Source organism: Pseudophryne corroboree, chromosome 11 (assembly GCF_028390025.1).
Source record: "Pseudophryne corroboree isolate aPseCor3 chromosome 11, aPseCor3.hap2, whole genome shotgun sequence".
NCBI lineage: Eukaryota > Metazoa > Chordata > Amphibia > Anura > Myobatrachidae > Pseudophryne > Pseudophryne corroboree.
Genome location: NC_086454.1, coordinates 168,498,271 through 168,518,009, shown reverse-complemented (window position 1 = coordinate 168,518,009; position 19,739 = coordinate 168,498,271). Strand labels below are relative to the sequence as shown.

Below are 19,739 nucleotides of genomic sequence, written 5' to 3'. Positions count from 1 at the left end.
TCTCAGAGATATGAACTGCATAATACTTACAAAAAAACAATAGGACCTACCTAGATGTAAATACAAATCATGGATTCAGAGTCCAAAATGGTTACAAATACACCAGGAAACCTCATTCATGAGGAAGCATTTAAACAGTTTTTATTAGAATGTACTCTCAGAGAAATATAAACTGAACGGTTCTTACAAAAAACCAATAGGACCTACCAAGATTTAAATACAGATCACTGGATTCAAAGATCAGAGTGGTTACCAATACACCAAGAAACCTCATTCACGAGGGAGAGCTAAACATTTTTTCTAAAATGTTAGATTCTTAGAAGACACATTTTATTGCAATTATTGTACATATATTTACATCAACGCTTATTTGGGTTATATAGTAAAATTCATATAATTACATACATTTCTATAACTACCTTTTTTAGCTTTTTGTACATATTTACAAAAATCAGTGATTTAAAAAAATCATTATATGTATGAAAAAGAAGACTTTCTGTCAATCAAAAACTTAAACTGAAGGTACTAAAACACATCAGGTCCCACCGAGATTTGAACTCGGATTGCTGGATTCAGAGTCCAGAGTGCTAACCATTACACCATGGAACCTCTCTTCTAACACCACATATACAACTTTCTCTTAGAGTGTGAGATCTTATTTTCTACAAGTTACAGGAATAATAATCAGAGAGATAAGTATAACATTGTATTTACAAAAAAGCCATTAGGACCTACCAAATTTTTATACAGATTATAGGTTTCAGAGTCCAGAATTGTTAACAGTACACAATGAAACCTCATTCATATGGTAGCATGTACATTTTTGGTCAGAGTATAAGATTCTTAGTGGATACATTTTATTGGAATTAAATGACAGATAAACCTGTCTCTCAGTGTGTAAGATTCTTAATTTATGCAATTTATAGATATTTTCTTTCTCAGAGATATTAACTGTATTGTACTTACAACAAAACCAACATAACCTACCAAGATGTAAATATAGATCATGGGTTCAGAGTCCAAAATGTTTACCAATACACCATGAAACCTCATCCATTAGGGAGCATCTAAATATTTTTATAAGAATGTACTCTCAGAGAGATATGAACTGAATGGTACTTACAAAAAACCAATAGGACCTACCAAGATTTAAATACAGATCACTATATTCAAAGATCAGAGTGGAGTGGTTACCAATACACCAAGAAACCACATTCATTAGGGAACATCTAAACATTTTTTTCTAAAATGTTAGATTCTTAGAAGACACATTTTATTGAAGTTATTGTACATATATTAACATCAATGCTTATTTGGATTACACAGTAAAATTCATATAATTACAAACATTTCTATAACTACCTTTTTTTAGATTTAAGTACATATTTACAATAATAAGTTATTTAAAAAATGTATTATATGTATAAAAAAGAAAAGTTTTTGTCAAGGACTTAAACTGAAGGTACTAAAATGCACCTGGTCCCACCGAAATTTGAACTCAATTTACTGGATTCAGAGTACAGAGTGATAACCATAACACCATGGAATCTCCCTTCTAATAACACAAATAAAACTTTCTCTCAGAGTGTAAAATCTTAATTTCTACAAGATACAGAAATATTCATTCAGAGAGATATGTACTACATTGTATTTACAAATAAAACCATTAGGACCTACCAATTTGTATATACAGATTATTAGTTTCAGAGTCCAGAATTGTTAACAGTACACCATGAAAGCTCATTCATATGGTGGCATGTAAAAAAATTTCTCACAGTGTAAGATTCTTAGAGGTTACATTTTATTGGAATTATATTACAGATAAACCTGTCTCTCAGTGTGTATGATTCTTAGTTTATGCAATTTATAGATATTTTCTTTCTCAGAGATATGAACTGCATAATACTTACAAAAAAACAATAGGACCTACCTAGATGTAAATACAAATCATGGATTCAGAGTCCAAAATGGTTACAAATACACCAGGAAACCTCATTCATGAGGAAGCATTTAAACAGTTTTTATTAGAATGTACTCTCAGAGAAATATAAACTGAACGGTTCTTACAAAAAACCAATAGGACCTACCAAGATTTAAATACAGATCACTGGATTCAAAGATCAGAGTGGTTACCAATACACCAAGAAACCTCATTCACGAGGGAGAGCTAAACATTTTTTCTAAAATGTTAGATTCTTAGAAGACACATTTTATTGCAATTATTGTACATATATTTACATCAACGCTTATTTGGGTTATATAATTCAATTCATATAATTACATACATTTCTATAACTACCTTTTTTAGCTTTTTGTACATATTTACAAAAATCAGTGATTTAAAAAAATAATTATATGTATGAAAAAGAAGACTTTCTGTCAATCAAAAACTTAAACTGAAGGTACTAAAACACATCAGGTCCCACCGAGATTTGAACTCGGATTGCTGGATTCAGAGTCCAGAGTGCTAACCATTACACCATGGAATCTCTCTTCTAACACAGCATATACAACTTTCTCTTGGAGTGTGAGATCTTATTTTTTACAAGTAACAGGAATAATAATCAGAGAGATAAGTATAACATTGTATTTACAAAAAAAGCCATTAGGACCTACCAAATTTTGATACAGATTATAGGTTTCAGAGTCCAGAATTGTTAACAGTACACAATGAAACCTCATTCATATGGTAGCATGTACATTTTTGGTCAGAGTATAAGATTCTTAGTGGATACATTTTATTGGAATTAAATGACAGATAAACCTGTCTCTCAGTGTGTAAGATTCTTAATTTATGCAATTTATAGATATTTTCTTTCTCAGAGATATTAACTGTATTGTACTTACAACAAAACCAACATAACCTACCAAGATGTAAATATAGATCATGGGTTCAGAGTCCAAAATGTTTACCAATACACCATGAAACCTCATCCATTAGGGAGCATCTACATATTTTTATAAGAATGTACTCTCAGAGAGATATGAACTGAATGGTACTTACAAAAAACCAATAGGACCTACCAAGATTTAAATACAGATCACTATATTCAAAGATCAGAGTGGAGTGGTTACCAATACACCAAGAAACCACATTCATTAGGGAACATCTAAACATTTTTTTCTAAAATGTTAGATTCTTAGAAGACACATTTTATTGAAGTTATTGTACATATATTAACATCAATGCTTATTTGGATTACACAGTAAAATTCATATAATTACAAACATTTCTTTAACTACCTTTTTTTAGATTTTAGTACATATTTACAATAATAAGTTATTTAAAAAATGTATTATATGTATAAAAAAGAAAAGTTTTTGTCAAGGACTTAAACTGAAGGTACTAAAATGCACCTGGTCCCACCGAAATTTGAACTCAATTTACTGGATTCAGAGTACAGAGTGCTAACCATAACACCATGGAATCTCCCTTCTAATAACACATATAAAACTTTCTCTCATAGTGTAAAATCTTAATTTCTACAAGATACAGAAATATTCATTCAGAGAGATATGTACTACATTGTATTTACAAATAAAACCATTAGGACCTACCAATTTGTATATACAGATTATTAGTTTCAGAGTCCAGAATTGTTAACAGTACACCATGAAAGCTCATTCATATGGTGGCATGTAAAAACATTTCTCACAGTGTAAGATTCTTAGAGGTTACATTTTATTGGAAATATATTACAGATAAACCTATGTCTCAGTGTGTATGATTCTTAGTTTATGCAATTTATAGATATTTTCTTTCTCAGAGATATGAACTGCATAATACTTACAAAAAAACAATAGGACCTACCTAGATGTAAATACAAATCATGGATTCAGAGTCCAAAATGGTTACAAATACACCAGGAAACCTCATTCATGAGGAAGCATTTAAACAGTTTTTATTAGAATGTACTCTCAGAGAAATATAAACTGAACGGTTCTTACAAAAAACCAATAGGACCTACCAAGATTTAAATACAGATCACTGGATTCAAAGATCAGAGTGGTTACCAATACACCAAGAAACCTCATTCACGAGGGAGAGCTAAACATTTTTTTCTAAAATGTTAGATTCTTAGAAGACACATTTTATTGCAATTATTGTACATATATTTACATCAATGCTTATTTGGGTTATATAGTAAAATTCATATAATTACATACATTTCTATAACTACCTTTTTTAGCTTTTTGTACATATTTACAAAAATCAGTGATTTAAAAAAATCATTATATGTATGAAAAAGAAGACTTTCTGTCAATCAAGAACTTAAACTGAAGGTACTAAAACACATCAGGTCCCACCGAGATTTGAACTCGGATTGTTGGATTCAGAGTCTAGAGTGCTAACCATTACACCATGGAACCTCTCTTCTAACACCACATATACATCTTTCTCTTAGAGTGTGAGATCTTATTTTCTACAAGTCCAGAATTGTTAACAGTACACAATGAAACCTCATTCATATGGTAGCATGTACATTTTTGGTCAGAGTATAAGATTCTTAGTGGATACATTTTATTGGAATAAAATGACAGATAAACCTGTCTCTCAGTGTGTAAGATTCTTAATTTATGCAATTTATAGATATTTTCTTTCTCAGAGATATTAACTGTATTGTACTTACAACAAAACCAACATAACCTACCAAGATGTAAATATAGATTATGGGTTCAGAGTCCAAAATGTTTACCAATACACCATGAAACCTCATCCATTAGGGAGCATCTAAATATTTTTATAAGAATGTACTCTCAGAGAGATATGAACTGAATGGTACTTACAAAAAACCAATAGGACCTACCAAGATTTAAATACAGATCACTATATTCAAAGATCAGAGTGGAGTGGTTACCAATACACCAAAAAACCACATTCATTAGGGAACATCTAAACATTTTTTTCTAAAATGTTAGATTCTTAGAAGACACATTTTATTGAAGTTATTGTACATATAATAACATCAATGCTTATTTGGATTACACAGTAAATTTCATATAATTACAAACATTTCTATAACTACCTTTTTTTAGATTTTAGTACATATTTACAATAATAAGTTATTTAAGAAATGTATTATATGTATAAAAAAGAAAAGTTTTTGTCAAGGACTTAAACTGAAGGTACTAAAATGCACCTGGTCCCACCGAAATTTGAACTCAATTTACTGGATTCAGAGTACAGAGTGATAACCATAACACCATGGAATCTCCCTTCTAATAACACAAATAAAACTTTCTCTCAGAGTGTAAAATCTTAATTTCTACAAGATACAGAAATATTCATTCAGAGAGATATGTACTACATTGTATTTACAAATAAAACCATTAGGACCTACCAATTTGTATATACAGATTATTAGTTTCAGAGTCCAGAATTGTTAACAGTACACCATGAAAGCTCATTCATATGGTGGCATGTAAAAAATTTTCTCACAGTGTAAGATTTTTAGAGGTTACATTTTATTGGAAATATATTACAGATAAACCTGTCTCTCAGTGTGTATTATTCTTAGTTTATGCAATTTATAGATATTTTCTTTCTCAGAGATATGAACTGCATAATACTTACAAAAAAACAATAGGACCTACCTAGATGTAAATACAAATCATGGATTCAGAGTCCAAAATGGTTACAAATACACCAGGAAACCTCATTCATGAGGAAGCATTTAAACAGTTTTTATTAGAATGTACTCTCAGAGAAATATAAACTGAACGGTTCTTACAAAAAACCAATTGGACCTACCAAGATTTAAATACAGATCACTGGATTCAAAGATCAGAGTGGTTACCAATACACCAAGAAACCTCATTCACGAGGGAGAGCTAAACATTTTTTTCTAAAATGTTAGATTCTTAGAAGACACATTTTATTGCAATTATTGTACATATATTTACATCAACGCTTATTTGGGTTATATAGTAAAATTCATATAATTACATACATTTCTATAACTACCTTTTTTAGCTTTTTGTACATATTTACAAAAATCAGTGATTTAAAAAAATCATTATATGTATGAAAAAGAAGACTTTGTGTCAATCAAGAACTTAAACTGAATGTACTAAAACACATCAGGTCCCACCGAGATTTGAACTCGGATCGCTGGATTCAGAGTCCAGAGTGCTAACCATTACACCATGGAACCTCTCTTCTAACACCACATATACAACTTTCTCTTAGAGTGTGAGATCTTATTTTCTACAGGTTACAGGAATAATAATCAGAGAGATAAGTATAACATTGTATTTACAAAAAAAGCCATTAGGACCTACCAAATTTTTATACAGATTATAGGTTTCAGAGTCCAGAATTGTTAACAGTACACAATGAAACCTCATTCATATGGTAGCATGTACATTTTTGGTCAGAGTATAAGATTCTTAGTGGATACATTTTATTGGAATTAAATGACAGATAAACCTTTCTCTCAGTGTGTAAGATTCTTAATTTATGCAATTTATAGATATTTTCTTTCTCAGAGATATTAACTGTATTGTACTTACAACAAAACCAACATAACCTACCAAGATGTAAATATAGATCATGGGTTCAGAGTCCAAAATGTTTACCAATACACCATGAAACCTCATCCATTAGGGAGCATCTAAATATTTTTATAAGAATGTACTCTCAGAGAGATATGAACTGAATGGTACTTACAAAAAACCAATAGGACCTACCAAGATTTAAATACAGATCACTATATTCAAAGATCAGAGTGGAGTGGTTACCAATACACCAAGAAACCACATTCATTAGGGAACATCTAAAAAAAAATTTCTAAAATGTTAGATTCTTAGAAGACACATTTTATTGAAGTTATTGTACATATATTAACATCAATGCTTATTTGGATTACACAGTAAAATTCATATAATTACAAACATTTCTTTAACTACCTTTTTTTAGATTTTAGTACATATTTACAATAATAAGTTATTTAAAAAATGTTTTATATGTATAAAAAAGAAAAGTTTTTGTCAAGGACTTAAACTGAAGGTACTAAAATGCACCTGGTCCCACCGAAATTTGAACTCAATTTACTGGATTCAGAGTACAGAGTGCTAACCATAACACCATGGAATCTCCCTTCTAATAACACATATAAAACTTTCTCTCAGAGTGTAAAATCTTAATTTCTACAAGATACAGAAATATTCATTCAGAGAGATATGTACTACATTGTATTTACAAATAAAACCATTAGGACCTACCAATTTGTATATACAGATTATTAGTTTCAGAGTCCAGAATTGTTAACAGTAAACCATAAAAGCTCATTCATATGGTGGCATGTAAAAACATTTCTCACAGTGTAAGATTCTTAGAGGTTACATTTTATTGGAAATATATTACAGATAAACCTGTCTCTCAGTGTGTATGATTCTTAGTTTATGCAATTTATAGATATTTTCTTTCTTAGAGATATGAACTGCATAATACTTACAAAAAAACAATAGGACCTACCAAGATGTAAATACAAATCATGGATTCAGATTCCAAAATGGTTACAAATACACTAGGAAACCTCATTCATGAGGAAGCATTTAAACAGTTTTTATTAGAATGTACTCTCAGAGAAATATAAACTGAACGGTTCTTACAAAAAACCAATAGGACCTACCAAGATTTAAATACAGATCACTGGATTCAAAGATCAGAGTGGTTACCAATACACCAAGAAACCTCATTCACGAGGGAGAGCTAAACATTTTTTTCTAAAATGTTAGATTCTTAGAAGACACATTTTATTGCAATTATTGTACATATATTTACATCAACGCTTATTTGGGTTATATAGTAAAATTCATATAATTACATACATTTCTATAACTACAATTTTTAAGCTTTTTGTACATATTTACAAAAATCAGTGATTTAAAAAAATCATATGTATGAAAAAGAAGACTTTCTGTCAATCAAGAACTTAAACTGGAGGTACCAAAACACATCAGGTCCCACCGAGATTTGAACTCAGATCGCTGGATTCAGAGTCCAGAGTGCTAACCATTACACCATGGAACCTCTCTTCTAACACCACATATACAACTTTCTCTTGGAGTGTGAGATCTTATTTTCTACAAGTTACAGGAATAATAATCAGAGAGATAAGTATAACATTGTATTTACAAAAAAAGCCATTAGGACCTACCAAATTTTTATACAGATTATAGGTTTCAGAGTCCAGAATTGTTAACAGTACACAATGAAACCTCGTTCATATGGTAGCATGTACATTTTTGGTCAGAGTATAAGATTCTTAGTGGATACATTTTATTGGAATTAAATGACAGATAAACCTGTCTCTCAGTGTGTAAGATTCTTAATTTATGCAATTATTAGATATTTTCTTTCTCAGAGATATTAACTGTATTGTACTTACAACAAAACCAATATAACCTACCAAGATGTAAATATAGATCATGGATTCAGAGTCCAAAATGATTACCAATACACCATGAAACCTCATCCATTAGGGAGCATCTAAATATTTTTTATAAGAATGTACTCTCAGAGAGATATGAACTGAATGGTACTTACAAAAAACCAATAGGACCTACCAAGATTTAAATACAGATCACTATATTCAAAGATCAGAGTGGAGTGGTTACCAATACACCAAGAAACCACATTCATTAGGGAACATCTAAACATTTTTTTCTAAAATGTTAGATTCTTAGAAGACACATTTTATTGAAGTTATTGTACATATATTAACATCAATGCTTATTTGGATTACACAGTAAAATTCATATAATTACAAAAATTTCTTTAACTACCTTTTTTTAGATTTTAGTACATATTTACAATAATAAGTTATTTAAAAAATGTATTATATGTATAAAAAAGAAAAGTTTTTGTCAAGGACTTAAACTGAAGGTACTAAAATGCACCAGTTAACACCGAAATTTTAACTCAATTTACTGGATTCAGAGTACAGAGTGCTAACCATAACACCATGGAATCTCCCTTCTAATAACACATATAAAACTTTCTCTCAGAGTGTAAAATCTTAATTTCTACAAGATACAGAAATATTCATTCAGAGAGATATGTACTACATTGTATTTACAAATAAAACCATTAGGACCTACCAATTTGTATATACAGATTATTAGTTTCAGAGTCCAGAATTGTTAACAGTAAACCATGAAAGCTCATTCATATGGTGGCATGTAAAAAAAATTTCTCACAGTGTAAGATTCTTAGAGGTTACATTTTATTGGAAATATATTACAGATAAACCTGTCTCTCAGTGTGTATGATTCTTAGTTTATGCAATTTATAGATATTTTCTTTCTCAGAGATATGAACTGCATAATACTTACAAAAAAACAATAGGACCTACCAAGATGTAAATACAAATCATGGATTCAGAGTCCAAAATGGTTACAAATACACCAGGAAACCTCATTCATGAGGAAGCATTTAAACAGTTTTTATTAGAATGTACTCTCAGAGAAAAATAAACTGAACAGTTCTTACAAAAAACCAATAGGACCTACCAAGATTTAAATACAGATCACTGGATTCAAAGATCAGAGTGGTTACCAATACACCAAGAAACCTCATTCACGAGGGAGAGCTAAACATTTTTTTCTAAAATTTTAGATTCTTAGAAGACACATTTTTTTGCAATTATTGTACATATATTTACATCAACGCTTATTTGGGTTATATAGTAAAATTCATATAATTACATACATTTCTATAACTACCTTTTTTAGCTTTTTGTACATATTTACAAAAATCAGTGATTTAAAAAAATCATTACATGTATGAAAAAGAAGACCTTCTGTCAATCAAGAACTTAAACTGAAGGTACTAAAAACACATCAGGTCCCACCGAGATTTGAATTCAGATAGCTGGATTCAGAGTCCAGAGTGCTAACCATTACACCATGGAACCTCTCTTCTAACACAACATATACAACTTTCTCTTGGAGTGTGAGATCTTATTTTTTACAAGTAACAGGAATAATAATCAGAGAGATAAGTATAACATTGTATTTACAAAAAAAGCCATTAGGACCTACCAAATTTTGATACAGATTATAGGTTTCAGAGTCCAGAATTGTTAACAGTACACAATAAAACCTCATTCATATGGTAGCATGTACATTTTTGGTCAGAGTATAAGATTCTTAGTGGATACATTTTATTGGAATTAAATGACAGATAAACCTGTCTCTCAGTGTGTAAGATTCTTAATTTATGCAATTTATAGATATTTTCTTTCTCAGAGATATTAACTGTATTGTACTTACAACAAAACCAACATAACCTACCAAGATGTAAATATAGATCATGGGTTCAGAGTCCAAAATGTTTACCAATACACCATGAAACCTCATCCATTAGGGAGCATCTAAATATTTTTATAAGAATGTACTCTCAGAGAGATATGAACTGAATCGTACTTACAAAAAACCAATAGGACCTACCAAGATTTAAATACAGATCACTATATTCAAAGATCAGAGTGGAGTGGTTACCAATACACCAAGAAACCACATTCATTAGGGAACATCTAAACATTTTTTTCTAAAATGTTAGATTCTTAGAAGACACATTTTATTGAAGTTATTGTACATATATTAACATCAATGCTTATTTGGATTACACAGTAAAATTCATATAATTACAAACATTTCTATAACTACCTTTTTTTAGATTTTAGTACATATTTACAATAATAAGTTATTTAAGAAATGTATTATATGTATAAAAAAGAAAAGTTTTTGTCAAGGACTTAAACTGAAGGTACTAAAATGCACCTGGTCCCACCGAAATTTGAACTCAATTTACTGGATTCAGAGTACAGAGTGCGAACCATAACACCATGGAATCTCCCTTCTAATAACACATATAAAACTTTCTCTCAGAGTGTAAAATCTTAATTTCTACAAGATACAGAAATATTCATTCAGAGAGATATGTACTACATTGTATTTACAAATAAAACCATTAGGACCTACCAATTTGTATATACAGATTATTAGTTTCAGAGTCCAGAATTGTTAACAGTACACCATGAAAGCTCATTCATATGGTGGCATGTAAAAACATTTCTCACAGTGTAAGATTCTTAGAGGTTACATTTTATTGGAAATATATTACAGATAAACCTGTCTCTCAGTGTGTATGATTCTTAATTTATGCAATTTATAGATATTTTCTTTCTCAGAGATATGAACTGCATAATACTTACAAAAAAACAATAGGACCTACCAAGATGTAAATACAAATCATGGATTCAGAGTCCAAAATGGTTACAAATACACCAGGAAACCTCTTTCATGAGGAAGCATTTAAACAGTTTTTATTAGAATGTACTCTCACAGAAAAATAAACTAAACAGTTCTTACAAAAAACCAATAGGACCTACCAAGATTTAAATACAGATCACTGGATTCAAAGATCAGAGTGGTTACCAATACACCAAGAAACCTCATTCACGAGGGAGAGCTAAACATTTTTTTCTAAAATTTTAGATTCTTAGAAGACACATTTTTTTGCAATTATTGTACATATATTTACATCAACGCTTATTTGGGTTATATAGTAAAATTCATATAATTACATACATTTCTATAACTACCTTTTTTAGCTTTTTGTACATATTTACAAAAATCAGTGATTTAAAAAAATCATTACATGTATGAAAAAGAAGACCTTCTGTCAATCAAGAACTTAAACTGAAGGTACTAAAACACATCAGGTCCCACCGAGATTTGAATTCAGATAGCTGGATTCAGAGTCCAGAGTGCTAACCATTACACCATGGAACCTCTCTTCTAACACAACATATACAACTTTCTCTTGAAGTGTGAGATCTTATTTTTTACAAGTAACAGGAATAATAATCAGAGAGATAAGTATAACATTGTATTTACAAAAAAAGCCATTAGGACCTACCAAATTTTGATACAGATTATAGGTTTCAGAGTCCAGAATTGTTAACAGTACACAATGAAACCTCATTCATATGGTAGCATGTACATTTTTGGTCAAAGTAAAAGATTCTTAGTGGATACATTTTATTGGAATTAAATGACAGATAAACCTTTCTCTCAGTGTGTAAGATTCTTAATTTATGCAATTTATAGATATTTTCTTTCTCAGAGATATTAACTGTATTGTACTTACAACAAAACCAACATAACCTACCAAGATGTAAATATAGATCATGGGTTCAGAGTCCAAAATGTTTACCAATACACCATGAAACCTCATCCATTAGGGAGCATCTAAATATTTTTATAAGAATGTACTCTCAGAGAGATATGAACTGAATGGTACTTACAAAAAACCAATAGGACCTACCAAGATTTAAATACAGATCACTGTATTCAAAGATCAGAGTGGAGTGGTTACCAATACACCAAGAAACCACATTCATTAGGGAACATCTAAAAAAAAATTCTAAAATGTTAGATTCTTAGAAGACACATTTTATTGAAGTTATTGTACATATATTAACATCAATGCTTATTTGGATTACACAGTAAAATTCATATAATTACAAACATTTCTATAACTACCTTTTTTTAGATTTTAGTACATATTTACAATAATAAGTTATTTAAGAAATGTATTATATGTATAAAAAAGAAAAGTTTTTGTCAAGGACTTAAACTGAAGGTACTAAAATGCACCAGTTCCCACCAAAATTTTAACTCAATTTACTGGATTTAGAGTACAGAGTGCTAACCATAACACCATGGAATCTCCCTTCTAATAACACATATAAAACTTTCTCTCAGAGTGTAAAATCTTAATTTCTACAAGATACAGAAATATTCATTCAGAGAGATATGTACTACATTGTATTTACAAATAAAACCTTTAGGACCTACCAATTTGTATATACAGATTATTAGTTTCAGAGTCCAGAATTGTTAACAGTACACCATGAAAGCTCATTCATATGGTGGCATGTAAAAACATTTCTCACAGTGTAAGATTCTTAGAGGTTACATTTTATTGGAAATATATTACAGATAAACCTGTCTCTCAGTGTGTATGATTCTTAATTTATGCAATTTATAGATATTTTCTTTCTCAGAGATATGAACTGCATAATACTTACAAAAAAACAATAGGACCTACCAAGATGTAAATACAAATCATGGATTCAGAGTCCAAAATGGTTACAAATACACCAGGAAACCTCATTCATGAGGAAGCATTTAAACAGTTTTTATTAGAATGTACTCTCAGAGAAATATAAACTTAACGGTTCTTACAAAAAACCAATAGGACCTACCAAGATTTAAATACAGATCACTGGATTCAAAGATCAGAGTGGTTACCAATACACCAAGAAACCTCATTCACGAGGGAGAGCTAAACATTTTTTTCTAAAATGTTAGATTCTTAGAAGACACATTTTATTGCAATTATTGTACATATATTTACATCAACGCTTATTTGGGTTATATAGTAAAATTCATATAATTACATACATTTCTATAACTACCTTTTTTAGCTTTTTGTACATATTTACAAAAATCAGTGATTTAAAAAAATCATTATATGTATGAAAAAGAAGACTTTCTGTCAATCAAGAACTTAAACTGAAGGTACTAAAACACATTAGGTCCCACCGAGATTTGAACTCGTATTGCTGGATTCAGAGTCCAGAGTGCTAACCATTACACCATGGAACCTCTCTTCTAACACCACATATACAACTTTCTCTTAGAGTGTGAGATCTTATTTTCTACAAGTTACAGGAATAATAATCAGAGAGATAAGTATAACATTGTATTTACAAAAAAGCTATTAGGACCTACCAAATTTTTATACAGATTATAGGTTTCAGAGTCCAGAATTGTTAACAGTACACAATGAAACCTCATTCATATGGTAGCATGTACATTTTTGGTCAGAGTATAAGATTCTTAGTGGATACATTTTATTGGAATAAAATGACAGATAAACCTGTCTCTCAGTGTGTAAGATTCTTAATTTATGCAATTTATAGATATTTTCTTTCTCAGAGATATTAACTGTATTGTACTTACAACAAAACCAACATAACCTACCAAGATGTAAATATAGATTATGGGTTCAGAGTCCAAAATGTTTACCAATACACCATGAAACCTCATCCATTAGGGAGCATCTAAATATTTTTATAAGAATGTACTCTCAGAGAGATATGAACTGAATGGTACTTACAAAAAACCAATAGGACCTACCAAGATTTAAATACAGATCACTATATTCAAAGATCAGAGTGGAGTGGTTACCAATACACCAAAAAACCACATTCATTAGGGAACATCTAAACATTTTTTTCTAAAATGTTAGATTCTTAGAAGACACATTTTATTGAAGTTATTGTACATATAATAACATCAATGCTTATTTGGATTACACAGTAAAATTCATATAATTACAAACATTTCTTTAACTACCTTTTTTTAGATTTTAGTACATATTTACAATAATAAGTTATTTAAAAAATGTATTATATGTATAAAAAAGAAAAGTTTTTGTCAAGGACTTAAACTGAAGGTACTAAAATGCACCAGTTCCCACCGAAATTTGAACTCAATTTACTGGATTCAGAGTACAGAGTTGCTAACCATAACACCATGGAATCTCCCTTCTAATAACACATATAAAACTTAAAATCTTAATTTCTACAAGATACAGAAATATTCATTCAGAGAGATATGTACTACATTGTATTTACAAATAAAACCATTAGGACCTACCAATTTGTATATACAGATTATTAGTTTCAGAGTCCAGAATTGTTAACAGTAAACCATGAAAGCTCATTCATATGGTGGCATGTAAAAAAAAATTCTCACAGTGTAAGATTCTTAGAGGTTACATTTTATTGGAAATATATTACAGATAAACCTGTCTCTCAGTGTGTATGATTCTTAGTTTATGCAATTTATAGATATTTTCTTTCTCAGAGATATGAACTGCATAATACTTACAAAAAAACAATAGGACCTACCAAGATGTAAATACAAATCATGGATTCAGAGTCCAAAATGGTTACAAATACACCAGGAAACCTCATTCATGATGAAGCATTTAAACAGTTTTTATTAGAATGTACTCTCAGAAAAATATAAACTGAACGGTTCTTGCAAAAAACCAATAGGACCTACCAAGATTTAAATACAGATCACTGGATTCAAAGATCAGAGTGGTTACCAATACACCAAGAAACCTCATTCACGAGGGAGAGCTAAACATTTTTTTCTAAAATGTTAGATTCTTAGAAGACACATTTTATTGCAATTATTGTACATAAATTTACATCAACGCTTATTTGGGTTATATAATAAAATTCATATAATTACATACATTTCTATAACTACCTTTTTTAGCTTTTTGTACATATTTACAAAAATCAGTGATTTAAAAAAATCATTATATGTATGAAAAAGAAGAACTTCTGTCAATCAAGAACTTAAACTGAAGGTACTAAAACACATCAGGTCCCACCGAGATTTGAATTCAGATCGCTGGATTCAGAGTCCAGAGTGCTAACCATTACACCATGGAACCTCTCTTCTAATACCACATATACAACTTTCTCTTGGAGTGTGAGATCTTATTTTTTACAAGTTACAGGAATAATAATCAGAGAGATAAGTATAACATTGTATTTACAAAAAAAGCCATTAGGACCTACCAAATTTTTATACAGATTATAGGTTTCAGAGTCCAGAATTGTTAACAGTACACAATGAAACCTCATTCATATGGTAGCATGTACATTTTTGGTCAGAGTATAAGATTCTTAGTGGATACATTTTATTGGAATTAAATGACAGATAAACCTGTCTCTCAGTGTGTAAGATTCCTAATTTATGCAATTTATAGATATTTTCTTTCTCAGAGATATTAACTGTATTGTACTTACAACAAAACCAATATAACCTACCAAGATGTAAATATAGATCATGGATTCAGAGTCCAAAATGATTACCAATACACCATGAAACCTCATCCATTAGGGAGCATCTAAATATTTTTTATAAGAATGTACTCTCAGAGAGATATGAACTGAATGGTACTTACAAAAAACCAATAGGACCTACCAAGATTTAAATACAGATCACTATATTCAAAGATCAGAGTGGAGTGGTTACCAATACACCAAGAAACCACATTCATTAGGGAACATCTAAACATTTTTTTCTAAAATGTTAGATTCTTAGAAGACACATTTTATTGAAGTTATTGTACATATATTAACATCAATGCTTATTTGGATTACACAGTAAAATTCATATAATTACAAAAATTTCTTTAACTACCTTTTTTTAGATTTTAGTACATATTTACAATAATAAGTTATTTAAAAAATGTATTATATGTATAAAAAAGAAAAGTTTTTGTCAAGGACTTAAACTGAAGGTACTAAAATGCACCTGGTCCCACCGAAATTTTAACTCAATTTACTGGATTCAGAGTACAGAGTGCTAACCATAACACCATGGAATCTCCCTTCTAATAACACATATAAAACTTTCTCTCAGAGTGTAAAATCCTAATTTCTACAAGATACAGAAATATTCATTCAGAGAGATATGTACTACATTGTATTTACAAATAAAACCATTAGGACCTACCAATTTGTATATACAGATTATTAGTTTCAGAGTCCAGAATTGTTAACAGTACACCATGAAAGCTCATTCATATGGTGGCATGTAAAAACATTTCTCACAGTGTAAGATTCTTAGAGGTTACATTTTATTGGAAATATATTACAGATAAACCTGTCTCTCAGTGTGTATGATTCTTAATTTATGCAATTTATAGATATTTTCTTTCTCAGAGATATGAACTGCATAATACTTACCAAAAAACAATAGGACCTACCAAGATGTAAATACAAATCATGGATTCAGAGTCCAAAATGGTTACAAATACACCAGGAAACCTCATTCATGAGGAAGCATTTAAACAGTTTTTATTAGAATGTACTCTCAGAAAAATATAAACTGAACGGTTCTTGCAAAAAACCAATAGGACCTACCAAGATTTAAATACAGATCACTGGATTCAAAGATCAGAGTGGTTACCAATACACCAAGAAACCTCATTCACGAGGGAGAGCTAAACATTTTTTTCTAAAATGTTAGATTCTTAGAAGACACATTTTATTGCAATTATTGTACATAAATTTACATCAACGCTTATTTGGGTTATATAATAAAATTCATATAATTACATACATTTCTATAACTACCTTTTTTAGCTTTTTGTACATATTTACAAAAATCAGTGATTTAAAAAAATCATTATATGTATGAAAAAGAAGAACTTCTGTCAATCAAGAACTTAAACTGAAGGTACTAAAACACATCAGGTCCCACCGAGATTTGAATTCAGATCGCTGGATTCAGAGTCCCGAGTGCTAACCATTACACCATGGAACCTCTCTTCTAATACCACATATACAACTTTCTCTTGGAGTGTGAGATCTTATTTTTTACAAGTTACAGGAATAATAATCAGAGAGATAAGTATAACATTGTATTTACAAAAAAAGCCATTAGGACCTACCAAATTTTTATACAGATTATAGGTTTCAGAGTCCAGAATTGTTAACAGTACACAATGAAACCTCATTCATATGGTAGCATGTACATTTTTGGTCAGAGTATAAGATTCTTAGTGGATACATTTTATTGGAATTAAATGACAGATAAACCTGTCTCTCAGTGTGTAAGATTCCTAATTTATGCAATTTATAGATATTTTCTTTCTCAGAGATATTAACTGTATTGTACTTACAACAAAACCAATATAACCTACCAAGATGTAAATATAGATCATGGATTCAGAGTCCAAAATGATTACCAATACACCATGAAACCTCATCCATTAGGGAGCATCTAAATATTTTTTATAAGAATGTACTCTCAGAGAGATATGAACTGAATGGTACTTACAAAAAACCAATAGGACCTACCAAGATTTAAATACAGATCACTATATTCAAAGATCAGAGTGGAGTGGTTACCAATACACCAAGAAACCACATTCATTAGGGAACATCTAAACATTTTTTTCTAAAATGTTAGATTCTTAGAAGACACATTTTATTGAAGTTATTGTACATATATTAACATCAATGCTTATTTGGATTACACAGTAAAATTCATATAATTACAAAAATTTCTTTAACTACCTTTTTTTAGATTTTAGTACATATTTACAATAATAAGTTATTTAAAAAATGTATTATATGTATAAAAAAGAAAAGTTTTTGTCAAGGACTTAAACTGAAGGTACTAAAATGCACCTGGTCCCACCGAAATTTTAACTCAATTTACTGGATTCAGAGTACAGAGTGCTAACCATAACACCATGGAATCTCCCTTCTAATAACACATATAAAACTTTCTCTCAGAGTGTAAAATCCTAATTTCTACAAGATACAGAAATATTCATTCAGAGAGATATGTACTACATTGTATTTACAAATAAAACCATTAGGACCTACCAATTTGTATATACAGATTATTAGTTTCAGAGTCCAGAATTGTTAACAGTACACCATGAAAGCTCATTCATATGGTGGCATGTAAAAACATTTCTCACAGTGTAAGATTCTTAGAGGTTACAATTTATTGGAAATATATTACAGATAAACCTGTCTCTCAGTGTGTATGATTCTTAATTTATGCAATTTATAGATATTTTCTTTCTCAGAGATATGAACTGCATAATACTTACCAAAAAACAATAGGACCTACCAAGATGTAAATACAAATCATGGATTCAGAGTCCAAAATGGTTACAAATACACCAGGAAACCTCATTCATGAGGAAGCATTTAAACAGTTTTTATTAGAATGTACTCTCAGAGAAATATAAACTGAACGGTTCTTACAAAAAACCAATAGGACCTACCAAGATTTAAATACAGATCACTGGATTCAAAGATCAGAGTGGTTACCAATACCCCAAGAAACCTCATTCACGAGGGAGAGCTAAACATTTTTTTCTAAAATGTTAGATTCTTAGAAGACACATTTTATTGCAATTATTGTACATATATTTACATCAACGCTTATTTGGGTTATATAGTAAAATTCATATAATTACATACATTTCTATAACTACCTTTTTTAGCTTTTTGTACATATTTACAAAAATCAGTGATTTAAAAAAATGATTATATGTATGAAAAAGAAGACTTTCTGTCAATCAAGAACTTAAACTGAAGGTACTAAAACACATTAGGTCCCACCGAGATTTGAACTCGGATTGCTGGATTCAGAGTCCAGAGTGCTAACCATTACACCATGGAACCTCACTTCTAACACCACATATACAACTTTCTCTTCGAGTGTGAGATCTTATTTTCTACAAGTTACAGGAATAATAATCAGAGAGATAAGTATAACATTGTATTTACAAAAAAAGCTATTAGGACCTACCAAATTTTTATACAGATTATAGGTTTCAGAGACCAGAATTGTTAACAGTACACAATGAAACCTCATTCATATGGTAACATGTACATTTTTGGTCAGAGTATAAGATTCTTAGTGGATACATTTTATTGGAATTAAATGACAGATAAACCTGTCTCTCAGTGTGTAAGATTCTTAATTTATGCAATTTATAGATATTTTCTTTCTCAGAGATATTAACTGTATTGTACTTACAACAAAACCAACATAACCTACCAAGATGTAAATATAGATTATGGGTTCAGAGTCCAAAATGT

The 19,739-nt window shown here is 30.0% G+C and overlaps 7 non-coding genes across 7 annotated transcripts; all 7 read right to left on the bottom strand.

Annotated features, from left to right (window-relative positions):
- Window positions 1-537: 537 nt before the first annotated feature.
- On the bottom strand, window positions 538-609 carry TRNAQ-CUG (transfer RNA glutamine (anticodon CUG)). Its single transcript has one exon. It is a non-coding gene; the product is annotated as a tRNA-Gln (tRNA).
- A 1,808-nt stretch (window positions 610-2,417) lies between these two features.
- TRNAQ-CUG (transfer RNA glutamine (anticodon CUG)) lies at window positions 2,418-2,489 on the bottom strand. Its single transcript has one exon. It is a non-coding gene; the product is annotated as a tRNA-Gln (tRNA).
- Window positions 2,490-6,083: 3,594 nt separating this feature from the next.
- Window positions 6,084-6,155, bottom strand: TRNAQ-CUG (transfer RNA glutamine (anticodon CUG)). Its single transcript has one exon. It is a non-coding gene; the product is annotated as a tRNA-Gln (tRNA).
- A 1,808-nt stretch (window positions 6,156-7,963) lies between these two features.
- On the bottom strand, window positions 7,964-8,035 carry TRNAQ-CUG (transfer RNA glutamine (anticodon CUG)). Its single transcript has one exon. It is a non-coding gene; the product is annotated as a tRNA-Gln (tRNA).
- Window positions 8,036-13,611: 5,576 nt separating this feature from the next.
- On the bottom strand, window positions 13,612-13,683 carry TRNAQ-CUG (transfer RNA glutamine (anticodon CUG)). Its single transcript has one exon. It is a non-coding gene; the product is annotated as a tRNA-Gln (tRNA).
- Window positions 13,684-15,481: 1,798 nt separating this feature from the next.
- Window positions 15,482-15,553, bottom strand: TRNAQ-CUG (transfer RNA glutamine (anticodon CUG)). The gene has a single exon. It is a non-coding gene; the product is annotated as a tRNA-Gln (tRNA).
- Window positions 15,554-19,247: 3,694 nt separating this feature from the next.
- TRNAQ-CUG (transfer RNA glutamine (anticodon CUG)) lies at window positions 19,248-19,319 on the bottom strand. The gene has a single exon. It is a non-coding gene; the product is annotated as a tRNA-Gln (tRNA).
- Between the last annotated feature and the right edge of the window lie 420 nt (window positions 19,320-19,739).